Source organism: Sus scrofa, chromosome 9, assembly GCF_000003025.6.
Source record: "Sus scrofa isolate TJ Tabasco breed Duroc chromosome 9, Sscrofa11.1, whole genome shotgun sequence".
In the NCBI taxonomy this organism is placed as follows: Eukaryota; Metazoa; Chordata; class Mammalia; order Artiodactyla; family Suidae; genus Sus; species Sus scrofa.
In genome coordinates this window covers 13015572-13032267 of record NC_010451.4, presented here as the reverse complement: position 1 = coordinate 13032267, position 16696 = coordinate 13015572, and the positions used below count along the sequence as shown (strand labels likewise).

Genomic DNA, 16696 nt, shown 5'->3' with positions numbered 1-16696 from the left:
GACTGAGGCTCTGAGAGGTGACAAGAGGAAGTAATAACTTTCATTTACCCTCTGCGAGACTCTACTAAGAACTTTACATTCATTCTCTCCTGAATCTTCTCAAGAATCTCATGAGATATACCCTTTATTTGTGTCTCTGTAGTCCCCTTATTGTGTAATAGTTTCCTCTTCTTAAGACCATGTGTTTGTTGGAGACACGAGGTCACTTGTACTGCAGAAGGTCCCACAGCCTGCATTGGGGTGATGGTTCTACAGAGTGTCATTTCGCTCCTGATTGCCTGTCTCCTGTAAGCTGGCTTAGAGCTCTAAGGACTCATTTAAATTCAAGTTCAATTGTTTCAAGCAAGAATAATTTATATGTACTTTCTAGTGTGTCTTATCAGGAGGCACATAATGTTTGGTTGCCCTACTGCTAGTGATGTTGGGAGTTTCCACTGTCGCTCAGCAGTAATGAACCCAACTAGTAGCCATGAGGACTCAGGTTTGATCCCTGGCCCCGCTCAGTGGGTTAAGGATCTGGCAATGCCTTGAGAATTGGTGTAGGTCACAGACATGGCTCAGATCTGGCATTGCAGGACAGCCGTTGAGGATTCCATTTGACTCCTAACCTGGGAACTTCCATATGCAATGGGTGCAGCCCTAAAAAGACAAAAAAAAAAAAAAAAGTTGTTGAAACAATGCAAAAATGCTGACTTTCTAAGTCTGTTATTCCTTTATTAAGTAAAACTGGTCCTTAAAGTAAAACTTTCAGGTTCTGACTCCAGATGAGACGGAGCAGCTACAAAACCTGAACAGAATGTACAGAGCTACACAAGGATTCTGAAAAGTAAACAGCAGCAGCTGGATTGGGGAGGAAACTAGAATTTGGGTGCCACCACATTGGCAGTGAGCTCACCTTTTTTATTCCCTGATGGTATCTACCAGTCTTGATTCAAAATAGCAGAAAACCCAGGAATGAGCATCAGTACAGGTGGAGTTCTGGGAGAAACCATCTGCTCTAGGCTTGAGGAGTGAGAGGGGTTGTCGTGAGAGTGGCAGCAGAGGCCCACAGACCTCTAAGACTCTACGGGAGGGGAAATACCGGCTCTGAAGGGAGGAATGCTGGTCTGAAAATGCGGGTGGCCCCCTGATCTTTTTTCCCCTCCCTGCCCCCTCACCAGATGGCCAAGCAGGTATAATAGCTGCAGGGAGTGCATGTCAGAGGAGGGGTAAATAAAGCCCCAGAGATCTGGCTAGAAAATCACAGAGAGTCTCAGGGAGACAGAAAGCCCAGGGAGACTGTGGAGGAGGCAGGGAAGAGCTCCAGCAGTAAGCCCTTGCGTTGGCTGTGGCCTCCTGGCCTCATTCCTAGCTGTGTGTATAGAGATCAGGCCCTGTGCAGTGGGCCATAAACTCTCAGAGTTGAACTGAGAAATAGGTGGTGGCCCAGGTCCCAGGCTGGCCATTGGGTGGCACACATGTGGAGCAGATCTGAAGAGCCTGGCGGAGTCCTTGAAAACTGAACAGACATCAAAAAAGACAGTTCATGGGCATTCCCGTCATGGCTCAGTGGCTAATGAACCCGACTAGTATCCATGCGGATGTGGGTTCGATTCCTGGCTTAGCTCAGTGGGTTAAGGATCCGGCATTGCCATGAGCTGTGGTGTAGGTCCCAGACGTGGCTCAGATCCCAAGTTGCTGTGGCTCTGGCATAGGCCAGTGGCTGCAGCTCCGATTAGACCCCCAGCCTGGGAATTTCCATATGCCATAGGTGCAGCTCTAAAAAGACAAAAAAAAAAAAAATATATATATATATATATATACACACACACACACACACACACACACACACACAGTTTGCAGAAAGGTGGTCAGAGCTTGCGGCCTAAAGCCAACCTAGTCAAATGCTTGCTTCTGAATTTTTTTAATTATCCATAGACTTTAAATAAGAACCAGAGGATCATAATATTCAACATATCCAGGATACTTGGCATATGAAGGACCAGAAAAATCTCAACTGAGCCAATGCTAAAATTTTCTACAGTTCACAGAAAGGTGGTCGGAGCTTGCGGCCTAAAACCAACCTAGTCAAATGCCTGCTTCCGAATTTTTAAAATTATCCATAGACTTTAAATAAGGATTATAACATTCAACATATCTGGGATACTTGGCATATGAAGCACCAGGAAAAGCTCAGCAGAGCCAATGCTAAACTTTTCTGCGAAAGGCTTTAAAGCAGTTCTTACGAAAGTGCTCCAAAAGTAAGGGTAAACACTCCTGAGGTAAATGGAAAGGGAGAAGGTCTCAGAAAATAAATGAAAGGTATCAAAAAAGAATCAAATGGAAATTTTACAACTGAAAAAATGCGTTAACTGAAACTTAGGCTGGATGAGCTTGCTATGGCAGAATGGACAAGGAAAGAATCAATGAACTTGAAGATGGATTGATTAAAAGCACTTGGTACAACCCAGAGGAAAATGATTGACAAGGGGAAGGATGGAGCCCCAAGGATCTGTGAGAGCACATGAAGAGGTCTAATTTTATGTCATTGGAGTCAGAGAGGAAACAGTGCAGTGCAGAAAACGTGCTCGAAGAATTGAAAGCTGAAAGCTTCCCACATTTGGAGAAGACATAAACTTACATATTCTTGAGGCTCTGAAAACCTCCCACAATATGTGTCTGCCTTTGGCATTTGGAGGACTGGTCTTGAATCTGGGGGGCCATGGCTGATAAGGTGTAGCCAACACTGAGGTCATTCTACGTGGGAAAAGGCAGGAACACAAGCCAATGGAACTCTCATTGGAAAGCTAGGTTCCCTCCCAGTGATTTTATGGATGATGGGGTGCTGAATTACACGCTCATTGGTCTATGTCAGTTTGTTTCATTAGGTAATTCTTCAATAATTAAGCAATTGTCTGGACATTTCTGAAGCTACCTGTGTACCATTTTTTTTTTTTTTTTTTTTAGGCAAGAAATAGATTTATTAGGATAGGATGCCTGTGAGAGATGCAAGTGGACAGGAAAGGAGGCTCTGTGGGTACTATTTTTGTGGTTCATAACTTCAAACCATTCTGTCAATGAAAAACTTTAGTAAATGGGAGTTCATTATACTGTCAAAAATAAATGACCTGAGTTCCCATCGTGGCTCAGTGGAAATGAATCTGAGTCGTAACCATGAGGTTGTGGGTTTGATCCCTGGCCTCGCTCAGTGGGTTAAGGATCCAGCGTTGTCATGAGCTGTGGTGTAGGTCGCAGATGAGGCTCGGATCCTGCATTGCTGTAGGCCAGCAGCTGCAGCTCCAATTCAACCCCTAGCCTGGGAACCTCCATATGCTGCTGGTGCAGCCCCACGAAAAGTAAAATAAAATTTATAACAAAACAAAATAAAAATGACCTAATAATTAAGAGAAACTGGAAAGTACCAAGAAGTAGGATTAATCTAGTTTGGTACACCTGAGATACAATTGGAAAAAATAAAATAATTATAGGAATCTTCCGAAGCGTAGAAGAAAATGGAGGAGGAGGAAGGGCAGGAGGAGCAGGTGAAGGAAGAAGAGGAGGAAGAAGAAATGTTTCTTTTTGACTATTTAGTAATTCTGAAATACACTTCACACAGGAAAGGCAGGACACGTTTTTGATTCCTTCTGCCCATTTTTTAAAATCAATTTTCAAATAAATTAATTGGTGGTAACTATATAAAGATAATTTAAAAATAAGGTTTTCTCAAGCATCACCATGAACTAATGATTTTTTTATGATGTAGTGCATTTCTTTCCGTTGATTGCATTTAGATGTGCAGATTATCCTGTCTCAGGCCATTTGGCTCCTGGGTCCTTTTGACCTGACCTTAGGTGTGGCCTCTTTGCTTTCTGACAGAATAGGATATCTCAAGATCACTTTGCACAGTGATTCTAATACCCTAGAATTAGAATCAATCAATTTTCCAATGATTCCTGGTTCCTTTGATTAAGAAATTGGATTTAGAGACAATTCACAATTGGGAAGATAAGGGTTCTCATTGCTATGGGCTTTTTCGTGGCTTCTAGGCCTTTTCATTGAATAGAGCTGGAAATTTTATATTTTCTAAATGCAGAGGAAAATCATAAATTCTTCGTGTATTTCTGATTGCATATAAAATTAAACGGTTTTTGCTTAACTTCTTTGATGTTTTAGAATTTTTAAGTGTTACACAGTTTTTAAAGTTTGCTCTCCATTTACAGTTAGTTCCAAATGTTGACATCCTTGAGCCTGTCTTATATCCAGTAGTCTGTACCTCTCACTCCCCAGCCCCTACATCACTTCACTTCGTTGATTTCTGTATTTGGTTATCTTTCCTGTGCTGTTGAAAATCTTGATTACAAAACGCATTAACATAATTGCTTATTTATCTCACAATAAACCTGTAACAGTTTCAACATGACAGTAACCATAAGACTATATTGTTTATCTCTTTGCAGTATTTTTTTGTTTGTTGCAATGTTTTACATTATTTGAAGAAATTTTTGTCTCCATGTAATGATGCTCTCTCCTTGCTGTAGTTGAGCACATTTGTCTGTTCGTTTTCTGTGGTTTAAGAACTGACGTTATTCTGTCTTCATTTAACTTCGCTTTTTAAACTGTGTAGATCCATTTCCATGGTTCCAAAGTCAAAACTATGCATTGAACTAAATTTATGGACTCTCACCTCCATGTCTGTCTTCTCCGCCCTGTTCATTCTCTCCCTTCAGAAGCTTTGCACATGTATAAAAGCTTTTGTTTGTTTGTTTCTGTGAAAGGTATGTTCTTGTCTTTTCCCCATTTTTCTAAAGAATTGTTGGTCTTTTTTTCCTCAATTCTGAAGAAGATGTTTAGGCCTTTATTTGCTGAGTAGCAAATATTTTTCTAGCTGTCACTTGTCTTTTAGCTTTGCTGGTGATGTTTTGCTGTACCAAAATAATAACAATAATAATTAATACATAGTCAAATTTATCCTTTTTTTTTATTGCTTCCAGATTTTGAGTCATAGGAAAGTTTTTCTTTACCCAGGTAGTGGGAACATTGAAACTGTAATTGACAAATTGCTGAAGCTTAAATTTGTATGGACTGGTTTGAGAGTTAAAAACTCTGGGTGGCCAATCTCGGGGAGACCCTCTCAATTTTTGTGAAATTTACCTCCTTGAACCCCACTAGCTTCAGGGTGAAAATCAGAGAAAAAAATCCCTTTAAGCTTGCAATAGGGGGAGGAGAAAAGTAACCATTATGAAATGCACCCAAAGCAGTCTGTTGTCCCTAACAAAAAAAAGCCTGCCTTCGAAGACAGTTATTTTACCAGAGCCTAACCTACCTGGAGGAAGAGAAATACCCAACTCCAGCCCCTTCTAGACTTTTTATCTAGGGAGAAAAGGTGAGAATTACTTGTGAAAGTCATATTCTGGGGGCACAGGCTTGGTGAGACTGAGACCTCAATTAGAATTGTGGGAAGCGCTCCCATCACCACCTTATCACCACATTAATCAGGCTTCTGTGTAATAACAGGAGATCATGAGTCAAAGAACTGCCAAGCTCAGACCCTATTTAAGAAGTCTGTAGGGAATTTCAAAGACAATGGGGAGACAATAAAAGGCCAGCAGAGGAAATTTTAGCCTGTATTACCTACAGTAAACATAGTCTAACTCTTAGATAAACACAGAACTTCACAGTAAAATGCTAATTTAACTCAGTTCCTTTTACATAATACATCATATTCAGCTTTCCACAAAAAATAACAAAGCATGCTAAAAGGCACATAGTCCAGAGAGACAAAACCAACCTCAAAGCAGACTCAGATATGAGAGAAATTTTGGAACTATTAGACTAGGAATTTAAAATAACTGTGATTTTTTTGATGTTGAGTTGTGCTATTTTTATATGTTGGATATTAACCCTTTATTTGGTCATGTCATATCATTTGTGAACATTTTCTCCCCTTCAGTAAGTTGTCTTTTCATTTTGTGTGTGGTTTCCTTTGCTCTGCAAAAGCTTTTAAGTCTAATTAGGTCCCTTTTGGGGTTTTTGTTTTGTTTTGTTTTGCTTTTACTTCCTTTGTTTTAGGAGATGGATTCAAAAAAATATTGCTACAATTTGTGTCAGAGTGTTCTACCAATGTTTTCCTCTCAGAGTTTTATGATATCCAGTCTTACATTTAGGTCTTTAATCCATTTTGAGTTTATTTTTGTATGTAGTGTTAGAGAATATTTCATTCTTTTATATGTAGCTGTCCAGTTTTCTCAGCATCACTTATTAAAGAGACTGTCTTGTGTGACTGTGTCACTTTGCTGTACAGTAGGAAATTGACAGAACACTGTAAACCAATTACAATGAAAAAATCATTTAAAAACAATAAAGAGACTTTTCTCCATTGTATATTCTTATCTCCTTTGTCATAGGTTAATTAGCTAAAAGTGCATGTGTTTATTTCTGGGCTTTCTATTCTGTTCTGTTGATCTATGTGTCTGTTTTTGTGCCAGTACCATACAGTTTTGATGATTGTAGCATTATGGTATAGTCTGAAGTCAGGGAGGCTGATTCCTCCAGCTCAGTTCTTCTTTCTCAAGATTGTTTTGAGTATTTGAGGTCTTTGTATTTCCATACAAATTTTAAAACTAACAACTCAGTTTAAAAATGGGCAGAAGAACAGAATAAACATTTTTCCAAAGAGGAAATACAGATAGCCAACAGGCACATGAAAAGATGCTGAGTATCACTAATCATTAGGGAAATGCAAATCAAAACCACAATGAGGAGTTCCCGTCGTGGCACAGTGGTTAATGAATCCGACTAGGAACCATGGGGTTGCAGGTTCGGTCCCTGCCCTTGCTCAGTGGGTTAAGGATCCGGCGTTGCCGTGAACTGTGGTGTAGGCTGCAGACATGGCTCGGATCCCGTGTTGCTGTGGCTCTGGTGTAGGCCGGTGGCTACAGCTCCAATTGGACCCCTAGCCTGGGAACCTCCATATGCCGCGGGAGCAGCCCAAGAAATAGCAAAAAGACAAAAAAAAAAAAAAAAACAACCCACAATGAGATATCACCTCCACCTGTCAGAATGGCCATCATCAAAAAAAGAACATAAATAACAAATATTGGAGAAAATGTGGAGAAAAGGGGACTAGTACCCTGTTGGTGGGAGTATAAATTGCTGCAGCCATTGTGGAAAACAGTATGGAAGTTTCTCAAAAAACTAAAAAGAAAACTACCATATGACCCAGCAATTCCACTCTTACATACATATCTGAAAAACAAATGAACAAACAAATAGAAACTGTAAATTGAGAAGATATATGTACCTAGCAGCATTATTTACAATTGCCAAGATGTGGAAGCAACCAAATGTCTATCGAAAGATAAATGGATAAGAAGTAGATACATGCAATGGAATACTACTCAGCCATTAAAAAGAATGAAATTTTGCCATTTGCAGCAACAGATGGACTTGGAAGGCATTATGCTAAATGAAAAAAGTCAGCCAGAGAAAAATACTATATGGTATCACATACGTAGAATCTAAAAAAGACAGCAAACTAATGAATATAACAAAAAAGAAGCAGACTTACAGATATAGAGAACAAACTAGTGATTTCTGGTGGGAAGGGAGAGAAATATGAGAGCAGAGGATGAAAAGGTACAAACTATTAGGTATAAAATACCTATTACTGTGGTTTAGTGCATTCTGGAATTGGACTGCCTTGAGATTGAAATCCAGTTCTGCCGCCTACTAAATATATGACCTTGGGCAAGCCTCTTAGCTTTTTTTTTAATTATTATTACGATTTTTATTTTATTTATTTTTTTGCCTTTTAGGGCTGCACCGTGGCACATGGAGGTTCCCAGGCTAGGCATCTAACCAGAGCTATAGCTGCCGGCCTATGCCAGAGCCACAGCAACACAGGATCCAAGCCGAGCCTGCAACCTACACCACAGCTCACGGCAGTGCCGGATCCTTAACCCACTGAGCGAGGCCAGGGATCAAACACGCAACCTCATGGTTCCTAGTCAGATTCATTTCCATTGTGCCATGATGGGACCTCCGCCTCTTAGCTGCTTGATCCTCAGTTTTTCCAAATGTAAATTAGGAACAGTGCTCTTAGCTCACAGAATTGTTGTGTTTGAACTGAGATAAAACACATAGAGTATCTTTCACAGGAACTGGCACATACCACATACATAAATCATGGTTGCTGTTATTATTGCAACTACATAATTATTCTCTGGAAGGAATTCCTTACAGTTCGTTGTGTGACCCTAGACTAGATCACACTAGCGAATTCATTATTACGTTAGAAGAGCTTTAAAAAGGAATGTATGCCCTTTTATCATTTAGGTGGAATTTGGAGTGGTCCTGCCCAAAGCAGGGTGATGAAGAAAATGATCTCAGTGGTTCACGCTGATGCTGATATTCTCTTCACACAGGTTTTGAAACTTCCAGGATGGACTGAGAAGAGGGAGTGACTGAATGGACAGTTGGGAGTCATCATTGTAAGCCCTCTTGTCAATAAGCCTCTTAAAGGTGGAGACAAAGGTGTCTTTGTGTCCTTGGACCTAAGACGAGGTCTGGTCCACAATAACTAGTAGTTTATTAAGCCGGCCAACCCCTACACCAGGGCCTTAGGTTTCTGGTGGAAAGTCACAGATGATCCTGGTTTAGGATGGCTTAGGTTGAGGATGCATTCCCAGAGCCACCAATAACATACATCTTTCTATGTAGAATAGTCTTACCTGCTTTCAGCTTCATCCAATTCAGCATTACTTGAGCACCTATTTATGCAAGTTATTTTGAACATCTTAACATGAGAGTTAAGTATTACAAGAAAATCTCTTTGAAATACAAATTAAATACTCTTATCAATAACATGTCATATCACTGCAGGCTTGTCCAGTTCTCCCTCACAGATGACCCAGGTTCCTCTTCGGGTCCCCAGCCGATACTCGGCCCTGACTGAGCAGAGGGGTCCATTGATTTGCTTGGCCCTTCCTCTTGCTCTGAGGATATTCATAATTGTGCCAAGCCTCAGCTCCCTGAATGCCATCTGAGCTCCTGACCTTTGCGTATTTTCTCTCTGTCACCATGTTCTGCACTAAAGCCATAAAAGGGGAAATGCTATTTGCTCTGATTTTGTAGCTCTGATTTTCTTCCCACCTGATGCTTACCTTTCATTTGACATTTTACAGAAAAGAGAAAAGAAAGGGATCTAGATTTCTTGAAGGGATCAAACCCTTTTGTCATTGGAACGCCCCTTTGTAATGTCAACATTTTAAAACTATCAAACTAAACAGGGCAGATTTTAAGCACGCTTACAGATTAGGATCATTGCAGTCTGTGGCAGCTGAATGTCGGCACTAGATGATGCCCACATTCATCAAAAAGGCCAACTCAGAATTGAAAGGATGCGGGAACTCCTGGGTCCCTAACATCCAGGAGGTGATGCTCCATCAGCGGATGACAAAGTGAACAATGTTAGCCAACTAACGTAGCACCTCCTGAGCGTACGTTGGATGTGAGCTGAGCCTCACTGATTTGAATCATGCTTTGGACAGTAGACAGTCTATAAACATCCAGTTGGCATCAAGGAAGAAAACGGATTGGATTCTCTGCTGTTGCTACTGAAGCCCTGACCGTATCTATTGTCATACTTGAAATGAGTTCTCTGACTATGTTCCATCTACACCTTGTACATACTTCTGTGGTTGGGATTTACTGCCATCTATTCTAATTATTTGTTTGTCTATCTCTTCCATCCTGGCCTTAAGACTGTGTAGGGGTTGTGGTTTATTAATGTCTTCCAGGCCTTCAATGGAATAAGCATGGGCTTGGGGAGTAAAAAAAAAACAAAAATATTTGGATTGAAATCCTGGGTCTAGAACTTACTGTGTCACCACCGGCAAGTTTCCTAAGTTCTCTGAGCCTGCTAATACTCATTTGTAAAACAGGGATTTTGGAGTTCCCATTGTGGCTCATCGATTAACAAACCCAACTCGCATTCATGAGGATGTGGGTTCGATCACTGGCCTCACTCAGTGGGTGAAGGATCTGGCATTGCTGTGAGCTGTGGTGTAGGTCACAGACGAGGCTCGGATCCTGTGTTGCTGTGGCTCTGGTGCAGGTTGGCAGCTCCAGCTCCAGTTGGACCCCTGGCCTGGGAACCTCCATAAGCTGCAGGTGCAGCCCTAGGAAGACAAGAAAAAAAATTTATATATATATGGATTTTAATTCCAATCTGGAAGAGTTGATTAGAATTAAATGATATAATTTACTAAGTCATAAAAGTTCCTTGATTGTAAACAGAAGGAAGCTATGTTATTAAGATTCTTTAGTTATAAGCCTCAGAGGTAAAATCTAGAGAAAACAGTACATGACACCTAAATGCTACGTGTAATCTGGGGATTGGACCCTGGGTCAGAGAGGGAAATTTATAAAAATGACATTATTGGTACAATTAGTATAATCTGAAAAATGGATTGTATATTATAATGGATTGTAAAATATTGTTAGTTAATTCTACATTTTAAAATTTGATTATTCTAGTAATATAGGAAGAGATCCTTTTTCTTAAAACATAAGTAATATAGGACTTGGGGATAAAGGAGCATGATGTCACAACTCTGAAAGGGCTCAGGAAAAATTACACATATATATCATATATAAGTGAAATGCACACAGAGAGTGCAGCAAATATGGTAAAATATTAGCAATTACTGACTCCAGGTAAAGTGTATGGGAGTTATATGTACTGTTCTTACTACCTTATATTAATTTAAAATGGTTTGAAAATTTAAAGAAACCTTTAAAGAAAAAAATAGGAGATTTACTGAAATAATCTTGGAGCTTTCAAGATCAGCAGGGGAGTTCCCATCGTGGTGCAGTGGTTAACGAATCCGACTAGGAACCATGAGGTTGCGGGTTTGGTCCCTGCCCTTGCTCAGTGGGTTAACGATCTGGCGTTGCCATGAGCTGTGGTGTAGGTTACAGATGCGGCTCGGATCCCGTGTTGCTGTGGCTCTGGTGTAGGCCGGTGGCTGCAGCTCTGATTCAACCCCTCGCCTGGGAACCTCCATATGCCGCGGGAGCAGCCCAAAGAAATAGCAAAAAAAAAAAAAAAAAAAATCAGCAGGAAGGCTGGAGAACCAGGTGTGGAAACTGGAGAGGCACCAGCACAAGGGCTATTCAAAGTACAACACTGGGGAAAAAAATGACTGACTTCCTTCTTTTCCTCACTTTGCACAGGCCTCACAGTCCCAGGGGAGAAAGGAGTGTTGCACGAATCAAAACGGGTGGGAGTTCCCACAATGGCACAGTGGGTAAAAGATCAAGCATTGCTGCAGCTGTGGCGTAGGCTGTGGCTCAGATTTGATCCCTGGCCTGGGAACTTCGATATGCCATGGGTATGGCCAAAAAAACCTCAAAAACAAAAACCGAAAAACCAGAAGAGTTTATATTGTAGTACATGACGGGGACACAAGAAATCAACAGGAGTATTAGTTGCCTTTCGCTTTTTTACCTCTAGTTCCAAGCGCTTCACCAAGCACAGCGCTTCACCAACAATAGCTTCTAATTACATTGTAGCATTGGCCCATCCTGTGATTCTGATGGTAGCTTTGCTGTGTCAAAGCTCATTCCGCAATCATGTCTTCATCCTTACTGATGAGTGGACACAGGGCCTGCCTTCTCCAACAGGCAGCAACTTCAGGTGTCTAGGTCACAACACAGGGCGAGGTGCCAAGAAAGTATCGTGGCCTGGTGTTAGAGTCATCACTACCTAATCACGGTGAGATTTGGGGAGTAAGTCTCAATCTAAGTGTTAGTATTTTCATGTGTCAGATAGAATGTTATAGCCACTAAGCCACGGGAGAACTCTCTAAAGCTATGTAACCATCATGAGCTATTTCCATGTTCCTAGGTAATTTTTTCATAATTTCTCCTCTCTCTTTCAATCTTCCTCATCTTCCCCCATCCTTACACTTAGGTGGTGAACCCGCCCATTAATGATTCTTCCCAAAAGTTGTAGAAACCAATTCTGCTGCATTCTGTTTCTAGACTTTAGTTACCTCGTTCCATGACCATGTCTACCTTCAAAGGAAGCTAGGAAATGCCTTTATTATGTGGAGCTAGGCACCCAGATGTATTTCTGGGCTTCTGTTATGAAAGGGAGGAAAAGAGACATTAAGACATACCAGCGGTTTTTATTATAATGGATTTGTCACATTGTTTGCTGAGACTAGAGGCATCACTTCACAGTTATGACTGAGATTCTCGAGTGATCCCTCTTTCCGCCTGGCAATCAGACTGTCTTTCTGCAGTCCATCTACTTTCCTAAATGATTATTTCATAGTCTTTTCTTTTTTTTTTTCAAAATTGGTACTAGCTCATCTCTCTCTCCCCACCCCCCACACCCCAGAAGAAGACCTTGCCTCCTATTTCATTGTGAAGTAGAAGCAAATTACAGAGGGCTTTCAGCACCTTTCAGGACCACATAACCCTGCATACATCCATCAGCCTGCATGTGTGGCCATGGATTTTACCTTCTCCTGGTACTACAGAGAAACTGCCCATAGCATTCTCAGCTAAGTCTAGCCCTCCTCTGGTACATTAGATGCCAGCCCCTCTCACCTACTCAAACACAGCACTCCAGGAATTCTCTTCTCTCCTGCATCACTTTTCCCTCTCTTTTAGATCTTTCCCTTCTGATTTCCAATCCAGCATGTAAGGTCTTGCAAGTTGTCACTCCAGTCCTCACAAGAAGAAAAAAAAAAGCTGAATAAGCTGAAAACCACTCTAATTGGGGCCCTCAGAGAATTGAAGTCATAAGGTAAACTGCTGCCTCCAAAAGTGGAAGACAAGTTTCTTTCAAAATGAAACAAAAAAAAACTAACACAAAAATAGAAAGTCCGCACATCATACTTATTAAGCATAATAAATTTGTCATTTGAAACCTGCAAAAGAAAAGGGTTCTAGGCCTACATGGCTACATTAGTGATTTCTAGCAAACATTTAAGGAGGAAATAAAGCAATCTTCTACAAACACATTCAAAAAAATAATACCCTGTGCCTATTGAAATTTCTCCCTCTGTCTCTGTCTCTCTTTGTGTTTTTCTGTCTCTCCTTCTCTATGACACACACATATCTTTTTCCAACCGACTTTTTAAAATCAGGATCCAAATAAGGAACTATGCATTGCATTTGGTTAATATGTCTCTTAATTTTTCTTTATAATTTTCCCTCACCATTTTAAATGTTTTTTGTTGTTAAAGAAACTAGTTTATATGTCCTATAGGATCTCCTAAATTCTGGACTATACTTATTTCCTCCTCATGGTCATTTTTAATTTGTTCCCCTAACTCCCATATTTACTGTAAACTGCTGTTTAATCTAGAACAAGTGTGGCAGACTATGTTAAGCAGGCTAAATCTAGCCCAAGCCTGTTTTTGTAGTTCGTAAAATTTAAGAATAATCATTTCTGTTTTAAAGGATTATCAAAATAAATAAAAAAGAAAAACAAAGGACATGTGGTAAAGACTAGCCCTAGAATATTTACTATCTGACTTTTTATAGAAAAAGTTTGCCCACCCCTGATTTAGAGACCACATCAAATTTGTCCTATTTATGTGTTTGTTTATATTTGCAAGAATGCTCCGCATAGTATTCCAAGTATGCTAAATATTTCCTGCTGTATTAGGAGAATGATTAGAAGACATGTAATGTCTCATTGTCACACTTTTAATGATATTAAGACTAATCAGTGATTTTAGACATGTCAGCCTGATGCATTTCTTTTTTCTTTTCTTTCTTTTTTTTTTTTTTCTTTTTTCCTTTTGGTGTTAGAGACCCATTTAATGGGGACACTCAGGTCTGGGCAGAGTGGAGAGCGTCCAGGAGTTGGGGAGGCCATCAGGGTGGGTGGCCTGCTGGCCCACATCTGGCCCCGGAAGAGGATGTCAGGAAGTGGGCCTGGCCCAGGCATGCCAAGAGAAGTACCAGAAGGGAGGCGTAGGCAGACAGACCCACAAGGAGATCTGTATGCCAGCCCTTGAGAAAGTATCTAAGCCAGGTGGTGAGTGCTTAGGCCGGAGCCTGGCTAGGGAGGCAGGGTTGGGGCCTGGCTGGGGGCTCCCAGAGTCTAGGGGCTGGCATCACTGGGGGCCTCCCTGAGCTGCTGCTGGAACTCAAGGTGCATCTGCTGGTTGGATTCAAGCAGCTCTTGGAAGCAGGTAAGGAGGTGATCATTTATTCGCCTTCAGGTGGTCCAAACAGGAGTTGCTCTGGGCCAGCGTGGCAGCATGTTGTGCTTCCCCAAAGCAGTTGTCCTTGCTTTCTGTGCCTGCCTCCACCTACATGTCAAAGTCCCTGTTAGTCCCCGACATTGCAGGCTCCAGCACAGCAAGGACCCCACAGTGATGGAACGTGGACAGCCGTCGCACCAGCAGGCAGCATGGGGCAGGAGCTGGAGGCAGTGGATAGAGCTCAGAGCCAGATGGGTCCTGCTGCATTTCTTTCTCTCTCTTTTCCTTCCTTCCTTCCTTTCTTCCTTCCTTCCTCTCTCTCTCTCTTTTCTTTTTTAAATTTTATTGGAGTATAGTTGACTTACAAAGTTGTGTTAGTTTCCAGTAAACAGCAGAGGAAATCAGTTATATATACACATAATCCGTTCCTTTCCAGATTCTTTTCCTGTATAGGTTATTACACAGGATGGAGTAGATTTCCCTGAGCTATACAGGGAAATAGATACATCCTTGTTATCTATTTTATATATAGTGGTGTGTGTATACATTTCTTATAAAGTTCCCTATTAGTGTTTCTCCTAATTATTTTAGAATCATTGGTGATTGTCGCCTCGCTATTTCATTAATGATTATAAACTGGTAGTTTTCTACTTCGATAATCCCTTTGCATTTCTTAGTTGGAATTCTTCAGTACATAATAACTTTTTCCTTATTAGCTATTTGATTACCCTGAAATACAGTTCAGGCAAGGCAGGCCAAATGCTTGTTTCTTTCTTATTATTTACCAATTTTCAGAAAAATGGTATTCTTACAATCCCCAGAAATGGCCAATAGGGCTTTTAGGAGTTTTTTTAAATTTGCTATATTTATGATTTTTTAAGGTTTATGTTTATGTAGAGAATTTATAAAATATATCTTCATAGAAATCCAAGTTATCCTTCTCAAACTCTTGCAAAAACAAAACAAAACAAAAAAAACAGAAAAGGAGAGGACACTTTCAAACTCATTTTATGAAGTCATTTATGTTAAAATACTAATAACATAAAACTGACTAATGGTAGTTTTTAATGTGTTTGTTTTGTTTGTTTTTTGGCCACAATCATGGCCTTAAAATATATATAAAAATGTATGTGTATGTATATATTAATCTCTGATTTATATTAACAGTAATAATTATATATGGCACATCTCACAGCTGATTATGATGCATCAAACTGCTTTGACATTGAAGTTGAGAATCACTGTGTTGAAAATAAAAGTTCCTTATCAAGTAGGTAATATAAAGTACCACTTAAATGATGATAATATTCATAATAACTGCCAACATTTTTCATACCAGCTTTATAAGTACTTTATATGCAGTATTTCAGTGAATTGTTAGAACTGCCTTATAAATGAGGAACTATCATTATCTTCATTTAACAAGTAAAGAAACCAAAACACAAAGAAGTTAATTACTTGACCAAAGACATGGAGCTAGGACAATGATATAGAAGCCACACTCTATCAGAAGAAAGAACCATGAGAATTCACACAGACTCACCTGTCCCATAAGTGAAATTACTACTGGGGAGTCACAGGGAAGACAGACATCATGGGATATTATTTTTTTGTTAACATTCATAATAACAGGTATAAAGTGGTACCTCACTGTGGGTTTGATTTCCATTTCCCTGATGATTAGCAGTGTTGAGTACCTTTTCATGTACCCGATGACCATCTGTATGTCTTCTTTGGAAAACTGTCTCTTCAGATCCTCTACCCATTTTAAAAATCAGATTGTTTATACATTTTTCCTGAGTTGTATGTGTTCTTCATATATTTTAGGTATTAATGCTTTTTCAGATTTATCATTTGCAAATATTTTCTTCCATTCTGTAGGTTGCCTTTTCATATTGCTGTTGGTTTCCTTTGCTGTACAGAAGCTTTGTAGTTTGATATGTTCCCAATTGTTTGTTGTTGCTTTTGCTGTCAAATCCAAAACATCACGAGCAAGACTAAAGTCAAGGAGCCTGTTCTCTGTGTTTTATTCTAGGAGTTTTATGGTTTCCAGTCTATGTTCAAGTCTTTAATCCATTTTGAGTTGATTTTTTATTGTTTTGCATGTAGCTGTCCAGTTTTCACAATACCATTTATTGAAGAGACTGTAGTTTCCCCATTGTATATTCTTGGCAACTTTGTTATAAATTAACTGACCATATGTGCATGGGTTTTATTTATGGGCTCTATAATCTGTTCCATTGATCTATATATCTAATGTTTTTATTCCAGTGCCATACTATTTTGACTACTATAATGGTGCAGTATAGTTAGGCCTAATGCCTCCAGCTTTGTTCTTCTTTCTCCAGATTGCTTTGGCTACTTTGTCTTTTGTGGTTCCATACAAATTTTATAATTGTTTATTCTGTTATTTCAATAGGGATTGCATTGAAACTGTAGATTGCCTAGAATAGTATGGACATTTTAACACTCGTCTTTCAATCCTTGAG

At 40.0% G+C, this 16696-nt stretch overlaps 1 pseudogene; it reads right to left on the bottom strand.

Moving 5' to 3' along the window:
* Positions 13815 to 14537, bottom strand: LOC106504824 (annotated as a pseudogene).